Source organism: Nerophis lumbriciformis, linkage group LG08, assembly GCF_033978685.3.
Source record: "Nerophis lumbriciformis linkage group LG08, RoL_Nlum_v2.1, whole genome shotgun sequence".
Taxonomy (NCBI): Eukaryota; Metazoa; Chordata; class Actinopteri; order Syngnathiformes; family Syngnathidae; genus Nerophis; species Nerophis lumbriciformis.
This window is the reverse complement of record NC_084555.2, coordinates 17,327,667-17,346,159: the sequence shown is the minus strand read 5'-3', so window position 1 is coordinate 17,346,159 and position 18,493 is coordinate 17,327,667. Positions and strand designations below refer to the sequence as shown.

The following is an 18,493-nucleotide window of genomic DNA, read 5'->3' as shown; positions in this document are numbered from 1 at the left end:
TGTCCGACACGAGTCACACGACACTAATGCAAGCCATGAGTTAAACACGCGCATTCAGCGATGCGTTACAAAAACAGACCATGAGTTCACTCAACAGTTTAACAGCGACATGGCAATAATATAATACATTTTTTAAATAATTCTGTTCATTACAATATCTCCTGTGTGACGGGCGCATGCAGCTGTGACTCGCAGCTATAAACCCCATTAATTGCGTAAACATGAGGGCCTGTGCATTAAGACCAAGGCTGCAACACACATGAGTAATGCACACTTGTGAATACTTCATTCATTAAAAAAAATATGTCAATTTAGTATCTAGTTACCCTAACACACATGTTGTTGGACAGATCTAAAGAGATCATGCAAAGCCCAGAAGACACAGAAGTCAGCGCTAACCACATGTACTGTATACATACTTGCCAACCCTCCCGGATTTTCCGGGAGACTCCCGAAATTCAGCGCCTCTCCCGAAAACCTCCCGGGACAAATTTTCTCCCAAAAATCTCCCGAAATTCAGGCGGACTCAGGTCCTCCACAATATAAAATAGCGTACCTGCCCAATCACGTTATAACTATAGAATGATGGAGGGCGAGTTATTGGTTTCTTATGTGGGTTTATTGTTAGGCAGTTTCATTAACGTCCTCCCAGGGTGGCAACAACACACAACAACAGCAGTCACTTTTTTGTATACCGTAAAGCAGTTTGTCTGCCGTAAACAGCAATGTTGTGACACTCTTAAACAGGACAATACTGCCATCTAGTGCATTTGATGAAAGCACTTTTGTGCGTGCCACACAGCAATGCACCATCAGAGAGGGTGTTCAGCATGGTTCGAAAAATAGTGACAGAGAATAGAACAAGGATGGACAATTCAACCCTTAACTCAACAATGAGTAGATGAGTGTTATGTGTGTGTATATGTGTAAATAAATGAATATATATATATATATATATATATATATATATATATATATATATATATATATATATATGTCTTAATAAGGTTATCCAAAAAATAGTGCTCGATACCGTAGTAGAGCGCAATATATGTATGTGTGTGAAAAAAAATAAATAAATAAAAAAATAAAATAAAAAAAATCACAAGACTATTTCATCTCTACAGGCCTGTTTCATGAGGGGGGTACCCTCAATCGTCAGAAATAGTCTTGTGATTTTTTTCCCCACACATACATATATATATATATATATATATATATATATATATATATATATATATATATATATATATATATATATATATATATATATACGTATGTATGTATGTATGAAAACCTTGTATGTTAGAACATCTGTAGTCTCCTAAGACTCAAACTCTTGTAACGCTTAATTTATCTTGGGTATTTGGGCTCTTTGGACCCAATGAGTAGGGAAAAAAAAAAAAAAAAAAGTTTAAATTTGCCATCTGAACTTTTGGAAGTGTTTTCAGCCATCTTGAATCCAACATGTGATGCGGTATACTCTTCCTCCAACGCTAATTGGCAGTATAGAGAGAGTACGGCAACTCGGTTTCAAGCGATCTCCTCAATGAATGGTCAAAAGGCACTCAGGTGACTACAGGGCGGACTGTTTGCCATGTAAACATGCCCTGTTGTGCACCACGGGGATGCTGCATTCATAACCCCAAAAAAAGAAAAATATGAAAAGTGAAGGTTCGCCGGTAAGGCTGGAGAGCCAAAAACAGCAGTTTCTTGTGCGAGGTGAGCAAGCATACATACACATGGTATATCTCACTCTCAGTAACAGTGAAATGATACGCTTTACCTGACAAAACTTTGCTTCAAAATTGCACCTTTTCTGCATGTGTCACCAATAATCCAACATAAACAAATTGCAGTAAAAAGCAGCATTAGTTCAGTATTCAAGTTAATATGGTGACAATGAAATCAGGAAGCCATGACTCGCCACAGCAAAACCTATGAAAAATATTCAAAAAAGTAGAATCACAGGCATACATCATGTACAAAACCCAAAACCAGTGAAGTTGGCACGTTGTGTAAATCGTAAATAAAAACAACATACAATAATATGCAAATCCTTTTCAACCTATATTCAATTGAATAGACTGCAAAGACAAGATACTTAATGTTCAAACTTGTAAACTTTGTTATTTTGTGCAAATATTAGCTCATTTGGTATTTGAGGCCTGCAACATGTTTCAAAAAAGCTGGCACAAGTGGCAAAAAAGACTGAGGAAGTTGAGAAATGCTCATCAAACACTTATTTGGAACATCCCACAGGTGAACAGGCTAATTGGGGGGTACCATGATTGGGTATAAAAGCACCTTCCATGAAATGCTCAGTCATTCACAAACAAGGATGGGGCGAGGGTCACCACTTTGTGAACAAATGCGTGAGCAAATTGTCGAACAGTTTAAAAACAACATCTCTCAACGAGCTATTGCAAGGAATTTAGGGATTTCATCATCTACAGTCCATAATATCATCAAAAGGTTCAGAGAATCTGGAGAAATCACACGTAACATTGAATGCCTGTGACCTTGGATCCCTCAGGTGGTACTGCATCAAAAACCGACATCAGTGTGTAAAGGATATCACCACATGGGCTTAGGAACACTTCAGAAAACCACTGCCAGTAACTACAGTTTGTCGCTACATCTGTAAGTGCAGGTTAAAACTCTACTATGCAAAGCGAAAGCCATTTATCAGCAACATTCAGAAACTCCGCCGGCTTCGCTGGGCCTGAGCTCATCTAAGATGGACTGATGCAAAGTGGAAAAGTGTTCTGTGGTCTGACGAGTCCACATTTCAAATTGTTTTTTTGAAACTGTGGACGTCGTGTCCTCCGGACCAAAGAGGAAAAGAACCATCCGGATTGTTATAGGCGCAAAGTTGAAAAGACAGCATCTGTGATGGTATGGGGGTGTATTAGTGCCCAAGGCATGGGTAACTTACACATCTGTGAAGGCGCCATTAATGCTGAAAGGTACATACAGGTTTTGGAGCAACATATGTTGCCATCCTAGCAACGTTACCATGGACGCCCCTGCTTATTTCAGCAAGACAATGCCAAGCCACATGCTGCACGGGTTACACAGTGTGGCTTTGTAGTAAAATAATGCGGTACTAGACTGGCCTGCCTGTAGTCCAGACCTGTCTCCCATTGAAAATATGTGGCGCATTATGAAGCGTAAAATACGACAACCGAGACCCCGTACTGTTGAAAAACTTAAGCTGTACATCAAGCAAGAATGGGAAATAATTCCACCTGAAAAGTTTAAAAAATTGGTCTCCTCAGTTCCCAAACGTTTAGTGAGTGTTGTTAAAAGGAAAGGCCATGTAACACAGTGGTAAAAATGCGTTTTTGCAATGTGTTGCTGCCATTAAATTCTAAGTTAATGATTATTTGCAAAAAAAAAAAAAAAACTGGTTTCTCAGTTCAAACATTACATATCTTGTCTTTGCATTCTATTCAATTGAATGTAAGTTGAAAAGGATTTGCAAGTCATTGTATTCTGTTTTTATTTACGATTACACAACCTGACAACTTCATTGGTTTTGGGTTTTGTACTTTGTTGACAATTTTTCAAGTGTCTAGAGACGTTATTTAAAACAACTGGCAACAAATATAACATCTTTTTCTGGGGTTATTTTAGAATGCACTCATGGTTAGAGACTCTACTTCTGTCCCTGGATGTCCCTGACGAAAAGAGAGCTGCAGCAAACATGACATCACACTTGCTTTGCGCTGCTGCTCCAGTTAGACTTTCTCTGCTTAAAAGCCGCCAGTGCCCTCTGAATATCCTTTCATACTGTAACGACCTGCTGGTGGTAATGTTTTATGTTTGTGTGGTTTTGATTTGATGTTCATTGTTCCTATGGTGGAGAATAAGGAAGTGTTGTGTGTATGGGAAAGCACAGAGACAGACATGAGTGCACGGGAGGTAAAACCTGTTGGAATTGGGCCGGTTGTTAGCATAAGATTGGCAATAAAAGTTAAAAAATAGTGTCGGGCTTGGTGTGACTTCCTCTGGAGGCTACAATATATTTTATTACTTTAATTGGTTTTCACTTAAAACATATTTTTACGGTGTGGCGGCTATAATTTTGTCACGATCAGTTACATAAAGGAAAAAACCCCAATTGGGCTCTACACAACCAGAATGTGATGTCCACATATGTGGATACCAGGTTCTCAAAGGTAAAAAAAAAACAAGAACAGAAAACTGTTTGTACACCATAGTTATGAACTGTAAAGTTAGTACCAACATTGATGCTTAATTAACATGACATGTGTTGTTGTGTGTCCCTCATTTTCTATAAAAAGGTTGATGGTATGATTTTCTGTGTCCAGGTTTTGACCATGGTTGTTTGCATCAGCATGTAAATGCAATGCAAAACCCTTGGGCCACTAAACCAACCCGCTTCCTTTTCAAGCTTTTGTTTCCACTCATTGGCTTTGTTTTCCTGTGTCTGCTGGAATCACCTTATGGTTAAGCTAATGGCTTTACCCATTGAAACACTTGGGGTCAGCAGCTGCTTAAATGCATCACAATTACTCTTAAAGTAATTACTGAGCTTGCATGAGCAAGCTAAACACACACAACCATCCGACAACATTAACACACACAATTGATAATCGTTGCTTTTTTTAAATGACTCAGAATTAGAAACATGTTGTATATTAAAGACCCTCAAACCAAAAAAATTAATCTAATAAAAATTAATTAATAAATAATGTGCCTAATTTTGGTGCTAAATGAATACAGACTCAGCAACCTGCAACAAGTGCTTGGCGGTAATATTGTACAAGTAAGGTTTTGTAAATAATGTAGCATTTTTAAAGGAGCACACAGAGTTTTAAACTCTTTTTAATCTTTATTGCCGATCTTAACACGCCGAAACAACAGCTCTTATAACACTGCAAGCATCGCATTGCTAGCCAGTCAAAGGGGTGAGTATCGTTTACATTTTAACCAATATTAGTACCGAATCGGTGCTTAAATGGTGCCCAAAACAAATAATAATAATTTAAAAAGCATGCACATTTTTGTGAAAAAACAAACAAACTCTAATGCATTTTTATTTTTATTGGAACTTTGTGACGTTCAAGTTTAACAGACTATTAATTAAATTATTTCAGTTATATAAATTTAAAAAATACATTAAAAAATAAGAAATAAAATATACAAAAAATTGTCATAATTATTGCAGCAATATAGAACATAGAGAACGTGCAAAAAAACACTTACTTGAGTTGTAATGTTTGATGCTCCAAATTGTGGGTGTTCCTGATTGGTGCATACCGGTAATGTGGAAGTGCTGTGTTGTTGTTGTGGCTACTGGATAGGCTAGCGCTGCGGTATTACGAGGGCTTTTGTTGGTGTGTTAAGATCAGCAATAAAGTTTTAAAAAAGCGCCAGGCTCTGCGTGCTTTTGTCAGGATGCTACATTACTAACACAACGTTACTTTTACAATGATACCGCTAAGCACTTTTTGTAGTCCGCATTCATGTAGCTTTTTGTTCCAGTCCAATTTGTCACGACCCGGGCACATTTCAATGCGCCCTCATCTGTGCGCTCTGCTGATTGCGCCTCCAAGAGCGCACCTGCGCGTGTCAGTCCTGCTGCAGCCGGCAGCTGCAGTCAATCACCGGCAATCAGCACACCTGAAGTTGATCAGAGGTCCTGCCTTCAAAAGTCTGCACAACCTGCTATTCCGGGCTGGAACGTAATCATCTGTTTGAGTACCCAGTCTGCCTTCGTTCCACGTGACGAGCTGTGCGTCTCGTCTTCCTTCTGTTTCCCTGACTGCCTCTGGGATCCTCGCCCCCTGCATGGACACGGATCTGATGACGCCTCGCTATACCCCCAACAACCTGCCTGTCTCACAGATGTTAGAGCCTGTCTTTCCCCTCCAGGCTGTCCGCCTCTGGCGCAACACTACCGGTAACACACAACAGCTAATCTCCACACATAGTCACACACCATATAAACTTTGGATCTAGTCACACTCCATTCTCTTGTTGATTTAGATTATTGCTTGTTATTATACATAATGTGTGTATATATATATATATATATATATATATATATATATATATACATATATATATATATATATATATATATATATATATATATATATATATATATATATATATATATATATATAATAAATCATAGAGTTAAATATGACGCCCCCTTGTGGTCTGTGCCGTCTACTCCCCCAATATGTAACACAGTTATTATCTTGTAAATCAGCACCGGTGCCATTATGGAACCTGGTTTCTGTGCCCATCCATAACCAGTAGCCACAACAAAGGACTTCCTCAGTATGCACCAATGCCAGTTGCATTAACAAACTTGCGGAATTATAAGTATCGACAAGGGGAGAAGCGGTAGAACATGGATGGATGGATGGACAAGGAAGTATTTTTTTGCATGTTCTGTATTACTGAAATAATGATGACAATTTTTTGTGTTTTTTATTTCTTATCTATGGATGTCCTCATTTATCCAAGTCATTGTAATCTCAGGACATTCAATCGATTGCAACTGGACTGCTTGGTTTTGTCTTGGAAGACATTTTGCCTCTCATCCGAGTCGGCTTCATCAGTTCGTGCTCATAGACTAGATAGATAGGTGATCTAAATCTAGATCAGACTTGATAGGCAATGTTCCCTCTAATTGTTCATTTGTGTGAGCAAACACAAAAACACCCTGAGCATTCAGTGGAATACAGACGAGCATACCAGCAGCACGTCTGTCTCAAACCTGACATGACAATTTAAATGCCTTATTATTATAATCAAGTGACAGTAGTCATTTTCATGAGATTATTTTCTAATATAAGTAATTTGGCCCAGTTAATTATTGTGTTTATCAGCTATGTACTATATAGTATTTTATGCCTGGGTGGGGGTCCGCTTTGGAAAGATTGTGTACCCATTTCAGAGTTTACATTTAGTTTCCCTTAAAACATCCACACATTGCATGAGATGAAGAGTACATTTCTGTAACTTTATGTCTGTAAAATAAATATTTCTATAAGGAATTCTGCAATCTAGTAACATCATTTCATGATTAATATCCAAAAATGTACATTCTTAATACATGACAGTAGAATAAGCACACATCTGATTGAGGAGTCATTGTGTAACGACCTGGAATTTACACTTTATGTGTAGTGTTGGAGTTGCCCAACTTTTGTGTGGCCATAAACGCATCAGTGGCTAATTGCCATGTGTGTATGTGTTGGCGCAGGCGAGAGAGAGAGAGCTGTTGATAAAATAAATGACAAGAGTTGCTTTTGCCTTGGTTGGTAGACAATGACCAGTTTTGCTAGAAGTATTTTACACATTCTTTTGGTGTGGTTATGGCCGACAAACAATTTCGCTAAATAAAAGGGATCGATGGAATTCCAGTCCTCCTTAAAGCGTCTCGCCTTTCGTCACCTGTTACTCACATTTGCATTGCAAAAATCATACAAAACAAATTATGTGTTTATTTTGTTTAGAGTGGGATTTGATTTTGTGCATGGCATAGATTTGCTGCAATTGCGCAGGTGCGCACCTTAGAGGGATGGTTGTAGATAGGTCAGATCTAGATTTAGATTAGGCTAGATATGACCAATCTAAATTCCGGAGCGCATAACTTTGTCCTTCTCCTTCCTCCTGGGATTGCCGGGCCTTTCAGGGCCTGTTAGTTTTGGTAAAGATCCATTCCATGATTTGGGCTACGTGGTGTGCATTTAATTGTTTCTTTTCCATGACGAGGGTGAGCCCATAATCCCCTAAATGGCCAAACGAATTTGAGTGTGTTTGATTTAATGTGAGCAATTTCATTGAGTCGTGGAACCCATTCGACAATTTCATTGGCCTAATGTACAAACCCCGTTTCCATATGAGTTGGGAAATTGTGTTAGATGTAAATATAAACGGAATACAATGATTAGCAAATCATCTTCAACCCATATTCAGTTGAATATGCTACAAAGACAACATATTTGATGTTCAAACTGATAAACATCTTTTTTTTTTGCAAATAATCATTAACTTTAGAATTTGATGCCAGCAACATGTGACAAAGAAGTTGGGAAAGGTGGCAATAAATACTGATAAAGTTGAGGAATGCTCATCAAACACTTATTTGGAACATCCCACAGGTGAACAGGCAAATTGGGAACAGGTGGGTGCCATGATTGGGTATAAAAGTAGATTCCATGAAATGCTCAGTCATTCACAAATAAGGATGGGGCGAGGGTCACCACTTTGTCAACAAATGCATGAGCAAATTGTTGAACAGTTTAAGAAAAAACCTTTCTCAACCAGCTATTGCAAAGAATTTAGGGATTTCACCATCTACAGTCCGTAATATCATCAAAGGGTTCAGAGAGTCTGGAGAAATCACTGCACGTAAGCAGCTACGCCCGTGACCTTCGATCCCTCAGGCTGTACTGCATCAACAAGCGACATCAGTGTGTAAAGGATATCACCACATGGGCTCAGGAACACTTCAGAAACCCACTGTCAGTAACTACAGTTGGTCGCTACATCTGTAAGTGCAAGTTAAAACTCTCCTATGCAAGGCGAAAACCGTTTCTCAACAACACCCAGAAACGCCGTTGGCTTCGCTGGGCCTGAGCTCATCTAAGATGGACTGATACAAAGTGGAAAAGTGTTCTGTGGTCTGACGAGTCAACATTTCAAATTGTTTTTGGAAACTGTGGACGTCGTGTCTTCCGGACAAAAGAGGAAAAGAACCATCCGGATTGTTATAGGCGCAAAATTGAAAAGCCAACATCTGTGATGGTATGGGGGTGTATTAGTGCCCAAGACATGGGTAACTTACACATCTGTGAAGGCGCCATTAATGCTGAAAGGTACATACAGGTTTTGGAGCAACATATGTTGCCATCGAAGCAACGTTACCATGGACGCCCCTGCTTTTTTCAGCAAGACAATGCCAAGCTAAATGTGTCTCCTCAGTTCCCAAACGTTTACTGAGTGTTGTTAAAAGGAAAGGCCATGTAACGCAGTGGTGAACATGCCCTTTCCCAACTACTTTGGTACATGTTGCAGCCATGAAATACTAAGTTAATTATTTGCAAAAAAAAAAAAAGTTTATGAGTTTGAACATCAAATATCTTGTCTTTGTAGTGCATTCAATTGGATATGGGTTGAAAAGGATTTGCAAATCATTGTATTCCGTTTAACACAATTTCCCAACTCATTTGGAAACGGGGTTTGTAACTGGGATAAATTTATTGGCGGCGTGTGAAGTTTGTGAACCCTGAAAAATCCATGAATTAGCTGCAGCATTTTATAAAGTGCAGCAGGGTTCAAAGCGTGAGAAAAAAGTAGCGGCTTATACTCCTGAAACTTTTAGTAGTTGAAGTACTTAAATTACTATTTGAATGTTACAAATTTCCATACAAATATAAAAGGCATTTTTTACAAAAATGTTTTCAACATTTTTAAGTAGCGGTTCATGCACCGTTGAAGCACCGGCACCGATTTGATATTAGTATTGGTTAATATGTAAACAATACCCATTCATAGTTATAGCCAATATACCTCATTATTAATTCATTTATTCAATTTTCAGAAAATGTCAAGAGCCAAAAATGGCCCCCGGGCAGCACTTTAGACACCCCTGCCATAAATGACAAGAAGTTTGATAGGTATTCTTCTTTGACTTACTTTACTACCTTAGAAGTCCAGGCAAGGCAAAACATGCCTTGATGACTGAAAATGACATTTAACGATTACATCTTGCAAAAACCATAAGGTAATTTAGTCTCAACGAAGCACAGTATGAACCCACAACCTTCTTGTTGCATGGAGACAGTGCTAACCACAAGACACGTTTTCAGTCCTTCAGAGAAGCCATTGAGTGCACACGTTATCCGCACCCAAGTTACATTCCCCACAACCAGGTTCGTGCCCTGTCAGTCAGTTACACCAAGCGGAAGTCTTTTTGAATAATATTTCCATTCTGGTGGATGAAATCCACTCAACACTTAAATGGACTGGATTTATGATGGTTTCTCCTCGTGCATAAGCTGAGGCAGTATATATGAGGATGGTTTCTCCTCGTGCATAAGCTGAGGCAGTATATATGAGGATGGTTTCTCCTCGTACATAAGCTGAGGCAATATATATGAGGATGGTTTCTCCTCGTGCATAAGCTGAGGCAGTATATATGAGGATGGTTTCTCCTCGTGCATAAGCTGAGGCAGTATATATGAGGATGGTTTCTCCTCGTGCATAAGCTGAGGCAGTATATATGAGGATGGTTTCTCCTCGTGCATAAGCTGAGGCAGTATATATGAGGGGATCTCCATCAAGGTTAATTTGTGAGCACAGTTGCGAAATGAGAGAGCACACAGATGGATGTAGGTATACTTAGGCTACAGCAGACAAATGTTAATATGATGCACACACACACACACACACACACACACACACAAACACACACATGCACGCACGCACACTCATTGATATAAATGTACTTTATGCGAAAATGTATGGACTACTCACATATTGATTTTAGATCCCCTTTAAGCCACTTAAATGCCTGCATTTTGTCTAAATGTGAAATAAATCGAAGCGATAAAACACGAAAGAGAAAGCAAGAGAAACGCTGGTAATGGTGTATATTGGTGGTGTAAAAGTGATACTTTAAGTGGCGGGGTTGCATAATGGTTTGCAATGTGGTTTCCACACCATTACATCCATTTGTTTTTAACTAAACTCACTAGAGTGTATCAGGCAGCTTTTAGACAACATTGTGTTCAATACAATGCTGTTCTTGTTCTGAGCACATACTGTACTGTATGACTCAAAGATAATTTTTATTTCCTTTTATTTCCTGTCGTTTAGACCAGTGGTGTCTCAAACTGTGGTATGTGTACCACCAGTGGTACGTGGGCTCCATCTAGTGGTATGCCAAAGATTCACCTAATATAACATAATTATTATTTTCCGATATTCAAACTATGTGTAATGTTACAGTGGCCAAAAATATTAAATATACTTGTTAAATCAAACTTTATAATGAATACTTAGGCCTACTACGCTACTGTATTTTAATGATGGTCATTATGGAGTTTTTTTCTAAGGTGGTACTTGGTGAAAAAAGTTAGAGTTTGGACTGCTATTGTAATACCCTGCACTCTCGTCTTTCCAAAAATAATAATAGAAATGTATAAAACCCATGCATGCTGATGAGGACCAGAGGGCGGGAACACAATACACCAGTTTTAAAGTTGCTGCAATGGCTCCCTGTCCGCTTGATTTTAAAGTTCTAATAATAGTAGTACTGTTGAAATTATACATTTTTAAAACTCTGATTAATCACACTTTTACATTTTGATTAATTGTGAATAATCACACTATTGCATTTTGATTAATCACGATTAATTGCAGTAAATTATTTGCGTGGGTAACTTAATTTAACTTTAAAAAAGACACACATGCAATTTTATTGTCAAAATGTCATGCAGGAACAATTATTTAAATAGTTAACTTAAATGCATGTCATTTATTTGTTTAAAACTTGCTAACTGTGTCATTTTAAGCACTGTCATGGTGTATTTTGGAGTGAAATTTGCCAGAGAGCACACCAGTCGCACTGATGTTTATACATGATGAATGTGATGATGTACTGTGATTAATTAAGTTAAAGCATTAACTTAGACAACTCTGACTCATAGTTTTTAAATGTCTTAATAGCCTTGGAGGCTGGCCTTTTTCCTTTACTAAATACCAGAAGAAAGATCGAGGGTGAGGCAGCATTTAGCCACTATGGCACCCACCTGTGAAACAGCTTGCTGGAGAACCTCACAACTGCAGAGACCGTGAATATTTTAGGTTACAGGCGCACCTTTTTACTGAACATTTTCTTCGGGTCTAGCATTTTTTATTTTGTTATTTTCTTTGTTTTTATTGCAATCATTACTATCTGTGTTGGCCCTGCGATGAGGTGAAGACTGTAGCTGAGATAGGCTCCAGCGCGCCCCCAAAGGGAATAAGCCAGGGGTGTCAAACTCAAATACAGAGTGGGACAAAATTTAAAACTGAACAAAGCCGCGGGCCAAGGTTGAACAAATTAACCTTTTTAATAGGGCCCAAACAACTTTTGCATTAAATATTGAACAAGCAAGGCTTATATAACTTTATAGTGACATACAAAATCGAGTTTCAAATAATAATAATAATAATAATTAAAAAATATCAATGGCATATCTTCTTATTTTACACTGAGGGTGCCCGTATAAGCAACTTTAACATTGTTAGAAATATACGCCACACTGTGAACCCACACCAAACAAGAATGACAAACACATTTAGGGAGAACATCCGCACCTTAACACAGCATAAACACAACAGAACAAATACCCAGAACCCTTTGCAGCACTAACTCTTCCGGGACGCTACAAAATACAACCCCCCCCTCACACACACACACACACACACACACACACACACACACACACACACACACACACACACACACACACACACACACACACCTTGTAGCGTCCCGGAAGAGTTAGTGCTGCAAAGGGTTCTGGGTATTTGTTCTGTTGTGTTACAGTGCGGATGTTCTCCCAAAATGTGTTTGTCATTCTTGTTTGGTATGGATTCACATTGTGGCGTATATTTCTATCAGTATTAAAGTTTTTTTTACGGGCAGCCTCAGTGTAACCTGTATCAATGAAGATCAAGTATGCGTTGCATTCACTAGTGGGTGTGTGCCAAAGCCGCACATATTATATAACTGGGCCAGGACTTGTTGGACTGGACGCATTTCGGGAGGTGCACTGAAATATAAGTTAAGTTGGCAAGGGTTGGCAAGTATGACAATTAGCGGTGAATGCGGTGTACTGCGGCATCGCCGCTGTATATAATCGGCGGTATGAACAAAATATTTAATGTACAGTATTGCAAAGCCACTGACAATCTATGAATACATCGGGAATGTAAATATGAGTTGCATTCAATCAAATCAGCCCTTTTGTACAATCAAAACCACAAAATAACAGGCTTCTCTTTTTCTCCAAATACTTAAAAGAAACTCCATTGCATACAACTGTTGAGTTCCCCGTGGAGCATAACATATATAGTCATCATGGTTTATGGATACTTAGTTTCACTGAGAAATGTCTCAGTGTGAACTAAAGCTGCCATATGGGTAATGACTACACTAGTTAAAATAAAGCAAGCAACCTTATGAGGTGCTGATGCACTACACACCAATGGAGTATTTTCCCCACATCTGCCACAGGATGCAAAATACTTTAAATGTTTACAAGTTGCTTATTTGCATTGAATGCTCCGAGCAGCCTATAAGTTGTGTGTGTTCCATAATTAAAAGAGCAAAGTTACGTTGTCCTATCCCCACATCTTAAGACCGTCAATAGCGATTACCTTGGTCTTTCGTATAAATGGTATTAATGCCAGTCCTGGAATAATAGTCACTGCAATCTGCATATACACTCAAAGTTTGATGTAACGCGGCCGTTGGGGTCCATAAAATACAGATCGTGTTATTCCTGAGATCGCATTATATAGAAACTTGGGATGTCCGATAATGGCTTTTTGCCGATATACGATATTGTCCAACTCTTTAATTACTGATACCAATATCAACCGATACCGATAACAACCGGTACCGATATATACAGTCGTGGAATTAACACATTATTAAGCCTAATTTGGACAACCAGGTATGGTGAAGATAAGGTCCTTTTTTAAAATATTAATAAAATAAAATGAGATAAATACATTAAAAACATTTTCTTGAATAAAAAAGAAAGTAAAACAATATAACAACAGTTACATAGAAATTAGTAATTAATGAAAATTAGTAAAATTAACTGTTAAAGGTTAGTACTATTAGTGGACCAGCAGCACGTACAATCATGTGTGCTTACGGACAGTATCCCTTGCAGACTGTATTGATATATATTGATATATAATGTAGGAACCAGAATATTAATAACAGAAATAAACAACCCTTTTGTGTGAATGGTGGAGGGAGGTTTTTTGGGTTGGTGCACTAATTGTAAGTGTATCTTGTGTTTTTTATGTTGATTTAATAAACATTTTTAAAAAATTAAAAAATAAACGATATTGATAATAAAAAAATAACAATACTGATAATTTCCGATATTACATTTTAAAGCATTTATCGGCATCAACATCTCTAACAGAAACCCTTATTTTTAACCCTTTTAATGTTATGCGCATAGATGGGTAGCTTAAACCTGCTTGGTGGATAGTGACATGAATGATGGATTGTGCTTCCACGTCACAGAATGAGGCGGGCACTATTCACCAGTAGGTATTGACATCCCTGGGTCAATATTTGTTATTTTTATTAAGTTACTATTTGTTTTATTTCTTCTTTTTGGAGACTTTCATAAAGATTAACTTTGTATGTGTTACAATTAGAGATGTCCGGTAATATCGGCCTGCCGATATTATCGGCCGATAAATGCTTTAAAATTATCGGTATCGTTTTTTTTAGTGAAGTGAAGTACATTTATGTAGCGCTTTTTCTCAAATGACTCAAAGCGCTTTACATTGTGAAACCCAATATCTAAGTTACATTTAAACCAGTGTGGGTGGCACTGGGAGCAGGTAGGTAAAGTGTCTTGCCCAAGGACACAACGGCAGTAACTAGGAGGCGGAAGCGGGGGATCGAACCTGCAACCCTCAAGTTGCTGGCACGGCCGCTCTACCAACCGAGCTATACCGCCCCGGTATAGCTATCGGTATCGTTTTGTTTTTTTGTTTTTTTTTGTTTTTTTTAATTAAATCAACATAAAAAACACAAGATACACTTACAATTAGTGCACCAACCCAAAAAACCTCCCTCCCCCATTTACACTCATGCACACTCATTCACACAAAAGGGTTGTTTCTTTCAGTTATTAATATTCTGGTTCCTACATTATATATCAATATATATCAATACAGTCTGCAAGGGATACAGTCCGTAAGCACAATTTGACTCATTTTCATTAATTACTAGTTTCTATGTAACTGTTTTTATATTGTTTTACTTTCTTTTTTTATTCAAGAAAATGTTTTTAATTTATTTATCTTATTATATTTTCTAATTTTTTCAAAAAAGGACCTTATCTTCACCATACCTGGTTGTCCAAATTAGGCATAATAATGTGTTAATTCCACGACTGTATGTATCGGTATCGATTGATATCTGTATCGGTTGATATCGGTATTGGTAATTAAAGAGTTGGACAATATCGGAATATCGGATTTTGGCAAAAAGTCATTATCGGACATCCCTAGTTACAATCTAGTTGCAGCAGGAAGCAGCTTGCAGGTAAGAATGCTTGTTTAATTCCAGTACAAGGCACAAAACAGGGCAATACATTGCATTAGCCTGGCGTGAAGCTAATTGGAACTCAAAGGGTCGCCAACGGCAAAGAACAAGAAAGTCCATCCATCCATCCATCTTCTTCCGCTTATCCGAGGTCGGGTCGCGGGGGCAGCAGCTTAAGCAGGGAAGCCCAGACTTCCCTCTCCCCAGCCACTTTGTCCAGCTCCTCCCGGGGGATCCCGAGGCGTTCCCAGGCCAGCTGGGAGACATAGTCTTCCCAGCGTGTCCTGGGTCTTCCCCGTGGCCTCCTACCGGTCGGACGTGCCCGAAACACCTTCCTAGGGAGGCGTTCGGGTGGCATCCTGACCAGATGTCCGAACCACCTCATCTGGCTCCTCTCGATGTGGAGGAGCAGCGGCTTTACTTTGAGCTCCCCCCGAATGACAGAGCTTCTCACCCTATCTCTAAGGGAGAGCCCCGCCACTCGGCGGAGGAAACTCATTTCGGCCACTTGTACCCGTGATCTTGTCCTTTCGGTAATGACCCAAAGCTCATGACCATAGGTGAGGATGGGAACGTAGATCGACCGGTAAATCGAGAGCTTTGCCTTCCGGCTCAGCTCCTTCTTCACCACAATGGATCGATACAGCGTCCGCATTACTGAAGACGCCGCACCGATCCGCCTGTCGATCTCACGATCCACTCTTCCCCCACTCGTGAACAAGACTCCGAGGTACTTGAACTCCTCCACTTGGGGCAAGATCTCCTCCCCAACCCGGAGATGGCACTCCACCCTTTTCCGGGAGAGAACCAGAACAAGAAAGTCTAAGGGCCTAATTTAGTAAAAGTTTTTGTGCACTAGAACACATGCAAACCTTATAGCACAAGCTGATCTACTAAACGTGTGCAAAGTGGATTGTGTCTTTTAAGTGAACAGAATAAGGCGTGCAATCCATTTTACGTCTCTGTCTTCATGAATATGCAACATATATGCTGATCATCGGGCAGCACGGTGGAACAGGGGTTAGTGCATGTGCCTCACAATACGGAGGTTCCTGAGTAGTCCTGAGTTCAATCCCGGGATTTGGATCTTTCTGTGTGGAGTTTGCATGTTCTCCCCGTGACTGTGTGGGTTCCCTCCGGGTTCTTCGGCTTTCTCCCACCTCCAAAGACATGCACCTGGGGATAGGTTGATTGGCAACACTCAATTGGCCCTAGTGTGTGAATGTGAGTGTGAATGTTGTCTGTCTATCTGTGTTGGCCCTGTGATGAGGTGGCGACTTGTCCAGGATGTACCCCGCCTTCCGCCCCTATGCAGCTGAGATAGGCTCCAGCACCCCCCGCAACCCCAAAAGGGACAAGCGGTAGAAAATGGATGGATGGATGGATGATGATGATCATCAAAACACCCAAAATACTGGGAGGAGAAGATGCAAATATAATTATACAGCACGTGCATTGTGATTCATCATCACTCATCACCGTTTTGCGAGCACTATTTGGCGTTTAATTTAGCACGTGTCAGAAGGTGTGCAAACTGACAGTTCCACACACGGCTGCAGCATCAGTGCTCACGCTGCACAAACAGACGATGGACAGACCAGAATCTTCTGTCCTTGTGTCAACATATTTGGATGGTCAGAAATAAAAATATTACACATATAGTCTATTCAGCAATTTCATTTTATAACTTTATAGCTGCTGGATGACTTATGGGGCTGATTAAAATGAATTCAATTGATGTGAATTGTGTTTTTTCTTTATTCTGTTTTTTTTTTTTATTATTTAGGAAATACATCCATCCATTTGTTCTACCGCTTGTCCCTTTTGGGGTCACGGGAGATGATGGAGCCTATCTCAGCTGCTTTCGGGCGGTAGACGGGGTACACCCTGGACAAGTCGCCACCTCATCACAGGGCCAACACAGATAGACAGACAACATTCACACTCACATTCACACACTAGGGCTAATTTAGTGTTGTAATTTAGTGTATCCCCAGGTGCATGTCTTTGGAGGTGGGAGGAAGCCGGAGTACCCAGAGGGAATCCACACAATCATGGGGAGAACATGCAAACTCCACACAGAAAGATTCTGAGCCCAGGATCGAACCACGGACCCTCGTATTGTGAGGCACATGCACTAACCCCTGTTCCACCGTGCTGCCCTATTTAGGAAATATATTACTAGAATATACCTCTGACATGAAAATACATCTTTCATTGTACATTTTGTTGCGTTTTAATCATTCCAGACGCACAAACGCGCTTGTGACGCGATCCACAGCCTCACGCACTGAATGTGAAAGTGAAAGAAAAGTGTCAGAAAGTGTCAGTGTACACATGTTTCTGTTGCCTTGATTGCAAATCAGAAAAGGTGTTACAGATTATAGATGTGTGCTGCGGGTTCAACTCATCGCACACAGGTAGGAGCATGACAACATGATTGTGCAGAAAATGATCATCTCCGTGGTAAAAGCCCTGTACGCACGCAAATTCCTCAGATAATTAGGTAGTCTGCACCACTTTTCAATTGCACACACAGTCTTAGTAGATCACACACAACACGCCCAGAAGGCGCTATCTTATTTTTTGCATACGCGGTCTTGCGCTCGGTTTTAGATCTTAGTAAATCAGGCTCTTAGTGTAGCAATGAAGACACGTAACTGTTGTGTAGAGCAGTATTTTTCAACCACTTTGCTGCTATCAGATGCAGTCTAGTGTGCCGTGGGAGATTATGTAATTTCCCCTAATTGGGTTAAAAATATTTTTTGCAAACCAGTAGTTATAATCCGCAAATGTGCCGTTGTTGAGTGTCTGTGCTGTCTAGAGCTCGGCAGAGTAACCATGTAATACTCTTCCAAATCAGTAGGTGGTAGCAGGTAGCTAATTGCTTTGTAGATGTTTGTCGTGATCCCAATATGCAGACGACAGCGGGAGGCAGTGTGCAGGTAAAAATGTATCTAACGCTTAAACCAAAAATAAACAGAAGGTGAGTGCCGCTAAGAAGGCATTGAAGCTTAGGGATGGCTATGCAAAACGAAACTAAAACTGAACTGGCTGCAAAGTAAACAAAAACAGAATGCTGGACGACAGCAAAAACTTACAGCGTGTGGCGCAGACGGTGTCGACAAAGTACATTTGTACATGACATGA

At 39.7% G+C, this 18,493-nt stretch overlaps 1 protein-coding gene across 5 annotated transcripts in view; it reads right to left on the bottom strand.

Moving 5' to 3' along the window:
* LOC133611506 (leucine-rich repeat and fibronectin type-III domain-containing protein 5-like) overlaps positions 1 to 18,493 on the bottom strand; it is a 313,487-nt gene that overhangs the window by 137,220 nt on the left and 157,774 nt on the right. The window contains exon 1 of one of the 5 annotated variants that reach the window (XM_072913650.1): positions 5,236 to 5,255. The exons of the other annotated variants lie outside the window; for them this stretch is intronic. The gene's annotated coding sequence lies outside the window, so the exon portion shown is untranslated. Of the gene's footprint in view, positions 1 to 5,235; positions 5,256 to 18,493 lie in introns of those variants that run through there. 5 annotated transcript variants of the gene reach the window in all.